This window comes from Cervus canadensis, chromosome 13 (genome assembly GCF_019320065.1).
Source record: "Cervus canadensis isolate Bull #8, Minnesota chromosome 13, ASM1932006v1, whole genome shotgun sequence".
In the NCBI taxonomy this organism is placed as follows: domain Eukaryota; kingdom Metazoa; phylum Chordata; class Mammalia; order Artiodactyla; family Cervidae; genus Cervus; species Cervus canadensis.
This window is the reverse complement of record NC_057398.1, coordinates 43,880,510-43,889,582: the sequence shown is the minus strand read 5'-3', so window position 1 is coordinate 43,889,582 and position 9,073 is coordinate 43,880,510. Positions and strand designations below refer to the sequence as shown.

Here is a 9,073-nt window from a genome sequence, read left to right as displayed (position 1 = left end):
AATAAACCCTTCCAGTCATCTAAAATATCTCTTCAAGCATAATATATATTTCACATTCAATACAAATGTTTATTGCGTTTCCCTACTGGCTCAAACAGTAAAGAATCCGCCTGCAATACAGGAGACCTCAGTTATATCCCTGGGTGGGAAAGATTCCCTGGAGAAGGCAATGGCAAACCACTCCAGTATTCTTACCTGGGAAATCCCATGGACAGGGGAACGTAGTGGGCTACAGTCCATGGGGTCACAAAAAGCGGGACACAACTGAGTAACTAACACTTTACTTTTACTTGTATGTGTCAGCCTTTGCCCTAGGCTCTGGAAAGGCAAGAAAGAGTAAGTATAGGGGGTGGGGGAAGATGGCGGAGAAAGAGAATGCAGAGTTCCGTCTGCTCACAACGAGGGCCTCTCCTAGGCGCTGGCGGGTGAACTCGGACACCTGGGGGGATGGCAGGAATCCCCGCAGGGCCAGGTAAGACATGAGAGGGAGGGCGGGAGAAAGGAAAAGTAGAGGCGGCACAAGGGGTTCCTGGGGAGGGGAGACGCTCCCATGCTCCCAGGAGCCCACTCACCAGGAGGAGATTGGCCGGGATGGAGAGGAGCCTTCCGGGGGATGGGGGATTGGAGCGGAACTTGGCCAGCATCTCCTCAGCCCGCTGGGCTCCAGGGTCTAAGACCTACCTAAAAGTGTTGGAGGTCTAATGGGGAGGTGGGGGTGCGCTGCATCTCACCGTAGGGGCAAGGGCGCTGACAGAGGAGGCAACAGGGAATCTTTTTATCTTTAAATATTTTTCTTTTTAAAATTATTTTATCTTATTTTTATTGTTTAGTTTTTAATTTGATTTTTATTTTTGAATATTTTTATAATAAAGTATTTGGAAAGTTAATATTAAATCAAAATTAATAAAACATAAACAGTTTTCCACTCCTCTGGTGTCTAAAGTTTATCTGTCTCTTTAAACAGTGTCAATCCTCAAGCATCTTATCAGATAATTAAACCATGAATTGTCAATTCAGTTGAACAAATTTTGATTGTACATCAATTATATGCAGGATTTTGTGTTGATGCTTACTGTATTATTTTTTCTCCCCTCCAGTTTCTGATTGATTGAATCAGACAGTCATGTCATTGTTTTTAAATTTGGTGCTTTCTGTTCTTTTTCGCAGAATGTTTATTATTGTCAATGGTATGAACTTAGAAACATTCTGTTTTATAGCTCTCTGTAGATCGTCTTTTTATCTATTGATAGTAGAGGTTTCTTACAGATAATGGGAGATTTTACCTTCTCAAAACATGTAATTGATGAAGCAAAATACTTTGCAATGTGGTAAGATAATTATGTTTTTAAAAAAGTAACTAGCCCCCTCAGGTGAAGTCCAGCAGAGACTAATTCAGTGCCATACTCTGAATGGCAACAAGATCTCAGTTTGTAAAACTGATTTATTTTATATAGAAACAGAATAGGTGAATTTCTCCATCAAAGGGTAAGGTACTCAGGTGAAGTAGCCAGTCATAATTCTAAGCTTCACCTATTTGAAAATCTCAAGAGGAGTAAGAGGATGAGGAGCAGTTTTAGAATGTCTTTTTTTCCATGCTTACTCTGAAAAAAGAATCACCCATAATGGGATATATGAGATACTGCATTCACAGACCTTATAAGGTCTTTATTTTGGGGCAATGGTTAGAGCCAAAAGATTGATATCCCTAGGTATGATCAGGCCCTGAACTGTCTGAACTTCTAGAATTTGAGTACAATGTCAGTAAAGCCAACACAAATTAAACGTATTAACTCTCCATAGAGGTAACTTTGTGTAGCCAGCATAAGGAATAAGATTATGGAAGGTTTCAAAAGCTCATTAAAGACATGGGAGAATCTCTAAAATATTTATCAAAAAAAAAAAAAAACCTAAAAAACCAAAAAAACCCCTCATTTTCTGAAATCTCCACACCTGTTATTGGGCCTGTCAAAAAGCAGGAGCTCAGTAAACAAGAGCTAAACTGAATGTTATTTATCAACACTAATAATGACTAATGTAAGATAATTTATAAAACTGTTAATGATGTTATGCCTCAAGTGGTAGCAGTATATAAGTATTGCGGTATATATACTCAAGGAAAATTAAATAATATACAAAGAAAATTAAAGAATATATATATATTTGATAACCTTATATATATTATATATATGTATGAAGTATACATGTACACATACATATACTCTTTTAATTTTAATTTTCTTTAATATGTGTATATTACAACTAAGAAAAAACAACACCATATCTGAGAGATGCAAGAATTTCGGTCCCTAGGAAAGGTGACTACAGAGTAAAATAGGAAAAACTATACAGACTACACAACAGTCTAATGAAATGTTTTTACTGTTTCAAATGTCTGATTATTTACTCTATATGGAAACACTTTCCAACTTGAAAGGAATCAGGCACCAATACAAGTATCTTGGTCACTGAAAAAATAGCTTCCAGTGGAAACTGGAATTTTGTTTTGTAAATCAGTGTTTAGTTTTAATGTAGCCAGTAATAATTGTGTGACTTTGAGTAAATCAATTTACTTTTCTGAGTTTCAATATCTTCTCTTGTACAATAAAACATTGTTTTATTGGGGAAAGTTTCCCCAGTTGTCCCCCTCAGGATGAAAGTCCTAGAAATGTGCTCAATCTGCAAGAACAACTGGACAGCCACATTTACTGATCCACTCGTTTACTGACTTGCCATTGATCGTTCATTGAGTCCATGAGCATTTGTTAAAACTTACTCTATTTATTAAAAATATATTTTCACTTTAATTTTCTTTCTGACTTCAGAGTATGAAGTACTCCTCCCTCTGACATGAAGAAGCGGAATGCTATTTCTCAGTCCTGCCTTTTTCTAGTTTCCTGAATGAAAGCCTTATTTAGAAATGTCAGATGAGTATCAGTGAAGACAGATTCCTAGACTGTCAAAAAGGTTGCTGTCCATACTGTGCAAGACTTTCTAAAGGACTGCGCTATCTCATGCCCTTATTCATCCAGGCCTCTCAATCTGGCTGCAGGACATGGCCTTTTGCAATGACATTCACTGAGTCAATATTTCCTATAGCCACTCTCAACCTTCTTATTCTTTTTAAAAAATTTTTATTGAAGTATAGTTGACTTATAATGTGTTTAATTTCCAATGTAGAGCAAAGTGACTCAGTTATACATATGTGTGTGTGTGTGTGTGTGTGTGTATTCTTTTTCATATTCTTCTCCATTATATTTATCCCAGGACACTGAATGTAGTTTCTTGTGTTATACAGTAAGACTTGTTGTTTATCCATCCTATATGTAATAGTTTGCCTCTGCTAATACCAAATCTCCTTCCCCTTGGCAACCACACATCTGTTCTTTGTATTCTATAAGTCTTTTTTTTCTATATATGTTTGTCTGTGTCGTATTTTAGATTCCACATATATAAGTGATATCATATTGTATTTGTCTTTCTCTTTCTGACTGACTTCACTTAATATAATAATCTTGAGGTCCATCCATCTGCAGCAACAAATGCAGCCATTTGTTGCTGCAGATGGCATTATTTTACTGGTTTTAATGGCTGAGTAGTATTTCTTTGTATATATGTACCACATCTTATTTATCCATTCATCTGTTGATTTAGATTGTTTCCATGTTTTGGCTATAATAATAATGCTGCTATGAACACAGGGTTAAGTATCTTTTTGAATTATAGTTTTATCTGGGTGTATGCTTAGGAGTGGGATTGCTAGATCATATGAAAACTTTATTTTTATTTTTAGTTTTTTATGAGCTTCCATACTGTTTTCAATACAGGCTGCACCAACTTACATTCCCACCAAGAGTGTAGGAGGGTTTCCTTTTCTCCATACCCTCTCCAGCATTTGTTGTTTGTAGACTTTTTAATGATGGCTATTGGATGGCATCAATGGGCATGAGTTTGAGTAGACTCCGGGAGCTTGTGATGGACAGGGAGGCCTGGCGTGCTGTGATTCATGGGGTCGCAAAGAGTCAGACACGACTGAGCGACTGAACTGAACTGAACTGAACTGATTCTGACCTGTGTGAGGTGATACCTCATTGTAGTTTTGATTTGCATTTCTCTATTATTTAGTGATGATGAGTATCTGTTCATGTGCCTATTGGCTGTATGTATGTCCTCTTTGGAAAAATGTCTATTAAGCCTTATTTTGACCCCTTTACCTCTCCGACCCTTTGACTTAGCACTTGGTCAGTGACTGTATTGCTTTGATAATATGTTTGGTCAGGTTGCTTTGGCTCTGCATGGCCAGCACTTTCATTCACCATTTAGGTCACCAATTTCTTCCTCCACAGTCATGAGTAAGATGCACTCTTGTCTATCCTCATTCTCAGTGTCCCCATTGACGAGGCCTTCCATTGAAGAAGGACTAGAAAAGATCTGATAACTGCCTTTTCACCTTTCTTCCAATTTCCTGCACAGTTTCTTATGATGAGTTTCTGTGGACACACTGTAGATCTCTGCAGGTGCCTTAGATTTTTCCTTTTGCCCCCTGCCATGTGGAGTCTACTGAGAAGTTGGAAAAAAATGGAGAAACTCACATTTATCATGTGCCTACTATACCAGGAACTGATCTAGTTGCTCACTTAATGTCTTCATCACAGTCATTTCACAAAGGGGATAACTAAAGTTCACAGAAATTTACTTTTCCATAGCTGGTAAATGACTGAATTATGATTTGATCCCTGTGCCTATTTCTTTCCATTCCCTCTCAGTGTCTCAGTTGAACATCTATTTAAGGACATATGGCCAAATGTTTACAGAATCATATATAATGAAGTTTGAGTTTCACATTATTTTCCAATACCACTTAATATATGATAATGAATACTGAACATATTCTTCCCTTTATTCCAAAAATACTTATTGGATAATTCTATGTCAGGCAGTGTTCTAAGTATTTTGGATACATCAATGAAATAAAATGACAAAAGTCCTTGTACAGTTTACATCCTGGTGGGTCAGGGGTAGAAAATAAGCAATAAGTACAATAATAAATAAGAAATTTTATAGTATATTCAAACATCTAAATAAACTGGAGAAAAGAAATAGAGCAAGATAAGGGGAATCACATGGTACGTGGTTTGGACGGAGGTTCACATTTTCAAACAGCAGAGATTGAGGGTATGACATTTGAGCTAAGACTTGAAGGAGTCAAGAGAGCAACTGGATGGTAGGAGAATTTCCAAAGACACTTATGTGACTGAAGCAGAGTGAGCAATATTGGAGTCGGGGAGAGGGAAGGAGAGGAATACGAGATGGTACTCAAAGGTTTTTGGAAGGGCTTTTTCTTTATGTTTTTTGAAATAGGGACCCATTGAAGTGTTTGAATATAAAAGTGATTGATTTAAGCTTAAAAGAGTGCTCAGTTGGAAATAGACTGAGATAGCTTAAATGTCTAATTTATCATTGTGCATTTATCATAGCTTATTTATATAGGTTATGACTGGATCTTACTTAACAAGATCAAAATCATAGCAAATCTGCATTTCATTAGACTAAGATAAGCCACTGAGAAGAGCTGGCTGCAAGTCAGTGTTAACAGTAATGAAGTGTAAGAGCCATGGGGTCCAGAAAAGAAAAGCATGGTCTGTGATTTAAGAATCTCAATTTATAACATCAGGCTTATTTCCAAGTTTGATCTCTTTGATGTGCATCTTTCTTTTCTCCATTTTGTAAAAAGATGTCAGTTTCAGAAATTGAATTTTCCCTGAAAGATCTTATTCTCAGGTATACATAAAACTTTAAATTTCAATGTAAGTGACAAAAAAACCACAAGACTTTGGGCACAATTCATATTTTTTTTTCAAGTTTTTTGAATATATGCCAGTAGCTACACTAAATTCTTTTAATACCTCTTAATTGATTCTTTCATATTCTCTGTTTTTCTTTCTTTTTTGCCTAGTTCCCTTAAAGAATCCAGGACAAGATGAATAGAAGAGCTTTCCAAATAAATGTGAGAATATGCTCTGTCATCCTCCTTTGTTTTTATGACTTCTCTCTTCCCCAACTTAGAATTTAGAATGTGAGACAGGAGATATTCCTACTCTCAAATAACCATTTGTATTTTTTCATACTCCTTTCCCTCTCATCTGAAGCTTCAGTTGTATTTATATGTATTAAATATAAATTAAAAACACATTTGCAAAGGACCATTTAAATTCAAAGCACCAGTAACCCTCCCAGACTTCAGACAGTACTACAAAGCTACAGTAATCAAAACAGTGTGGTACTGGCACAAAAACAGACATATGGATAACTGGCAAAGAATAATCTAGAAATAAGCCCACATACCTGTGGTCAATTATTCTTTGACAAAGAAAGCAAGCATATACAGTGGGAGAAAGTTTCTAGCACATGGTGTTGGGAAAGTTGGACAGCTACGTCAGTGAAGTTGGAACATACCCTCACACCATACACAAAAATAAACTAAACATGGCTTAAAGATTTAAACATAAGTCATCATAAAACTCCTAGAAGAGAACATAGGCAAAGCATTCTCTTGACATAAATCATACCAATGTTTTCTTAGGTCAGTCTCCCAAAGCAATAAGAATAATAACAAACAAATGTGACTTAATTAAATTTACAAACTTTAACATAGCAAAGAAAACCATAAGCAAGATGGAAAGACAACCGTCAGAATGAGAGAAAATATTTGCAAATGAGGAAACCAACAAGGTCTTAATTTCCAAGATATACAAAGAGCTCATGTAGCTCAACAACAAAATCAAGCAATCCAATCAAAAAATGGGCAGAAGTCTTAAACAGACATGTCTCCAAAGGAGACATACAAATGGCCAATAAGCATTTAAAAAGATGCTAATTATTAGAGAGATACAGATCAGAACTACAATGAAGTACCACTTCACACAGGTCAGAATAGCCACTATTAAAAAGTCTACAAATAATAAATGCTGAAGAGGGTGTGGAGAAAAGGGAGCCGTTCTACACTGTTGATGGGAATGTTGGTGAAGGCAGTATGGAAAACAGTATGGAGGTTCCTCAGAAAACTAAAGATCCACTTACAATAAGATCCAGCAATTCATTCCAGACAAAGCTGTAATTGAAAAAGTTATATGCATCCCAGTGTTCACAGCAGCACTGTTTACAATAACCAAGACATGGAAACAACCTAAATGTCCATTGAAAGATAAATAGATGAAGATGTGGTGCATATATACAATAGAATATTACTCAGTCATAAAAAGAATGAAATAATGCCATTTGCAGCAACATGGATGCAACTGTAGATGATCATACTAAGTGAAGTAAGTCAGAAAGAGAAAGATGTGCCGTATGGTATCACTTACATATAGAATCTAAAATATGACACAAATGAACCTGTCTATGATGTAGAAACAGATTTACAGACATAGAGAACAGACCCATGGTTGCCAAGGGAGAGAGGAGGGTGGTGGAGGGCTGGATTGGGACTTTGGGGTTAGTAGATGCAAACTATTTCATATAGAATGTATGGCAAAACCCACCACAATATTGTAAAGTAATTAGCCTCCAATTATAATAAATAAATTTTTTAAAAAAAGAGTGGATGGACAACAACGTCCTTCTGTATAGCACAGGGAACTATGTTCAATGTCCTGGGATAAAACATAATGGAAAAGAATATAAAAAAGAGAGAAAATTCAAAGCCCCAGGCTGGAAATTGAAATATGAACATGGGCTGACAAACCCTCTGAGCTCCAGCAGTGTGAAAGCTAGTGGCTTTCATTCCAGTGGAAACTTTGTTATGGGACCATTATTAAAAGCATTTTCTAATATTATGACTGAGACCAAGAAGAACTCTTCTGCCTGCACAAGTATTAAGGAGTGGGTCACACGAGATGTTAGAAATTCTTGCTAGCTACTTTATAGCCCAGTCACCTTACACTCTTGATGACCTTCCTTGCTTATTCTGGTCTTGTAAAATCATTATTGGAATCGTGTTGGAGTGAAACCAATGTCTGCCTCTGAGCAGCAGCTGCGCCAGGGGATATCTTTGCAAATCTCTTCAAGGGCCTTTTTGTCAAAAAAGAAATGTGCATTCTCATTGTGGGCCTAGATGCTGTGGGAAAGACCCTCACCCTGTACAAAGTGAAGCTGGGTGAAATCGTGATCGCTATAGGCTTCATCATGGAGACGGTGGAATACAAGAACATCAGTTTCACTCTATGGGACATGGGTGGCCAGGACAAGATCTGGCATCTATGGTGCCACTAATTTCAGATCATATAAGGTCTCATCTTTGTGGTTGACTGCAATGACCGTGTGTGAATGAGGCCTGTGAGGTGCACATGAGGATGCTGGCAGAAGATGAACCCTGGGACTCCTTTTCTGCTCATGTTTGCTAATAGGACGTCCCCAATGCCAAGAATGCAGCCGAGATCACAGACAAGCTGGGTCTACACTCTGCGCCCTGGGAACTGGTACATTCAGGCCAGCTGTGCCACCAGTGGGGACGGGCTCTATGCGGGACTGGACTGGCTGTCCAGTCAGCTCTGGAACCGGAAATGAGCTGTACTCTCTGCTCCTTCCCTCTCCCCCCTTCTTCCTATCCCTGTGGAGTGAGTGCCAGAAGCTCTCTGCACGATGTCACCGTGTGCTTCACCATGCTATAAATGTGCAGATGCAGCCTGCAACTGCATTTTTATTTAATGTAAACAGTTTTTGTTTCCAATGAGGCAGTTTCTGGTACTCTTATGCAATATTACTCATTTTTTTTTAATTGTAAAAAGAAAATCAACCCACTGTTTAGTACTGAGAAGGGATTTTAGGCACACGGGTCATCCAGGAATGGCCGCGTCAGATGAGCCTGTTGCTCCTCCCCCGGGCTTTAGATCTGTGTTGAGATCCATTTTGGTGGTTAGTCTTTAACCCAAATTCAGTGCATTTTAAAAAATAGTTAACAAATACAAGGTAAGGAGGATACTTGAACACACAGAAAGGAGAGATATACCTAGTGTAGGTTCTGCAGTAATGGCCTGAGTCCAGTCTACTGGTGGTCTGTTTCCTGTTGGGGAAATGA

General features: G+C 37.7%; 1 pseudogene; it reads left to right on the top strand.

The window, feature by feature from the left end:
• Window positions 1-359: 359 nt before the first annotated feature.
• Window positions 360-8,562, top strand: LOC122451750 (annotated as a pseudogene).
• The last annotated feature ends 511 nt before the right edge of the window (window positions 8,563-9,073 follow it).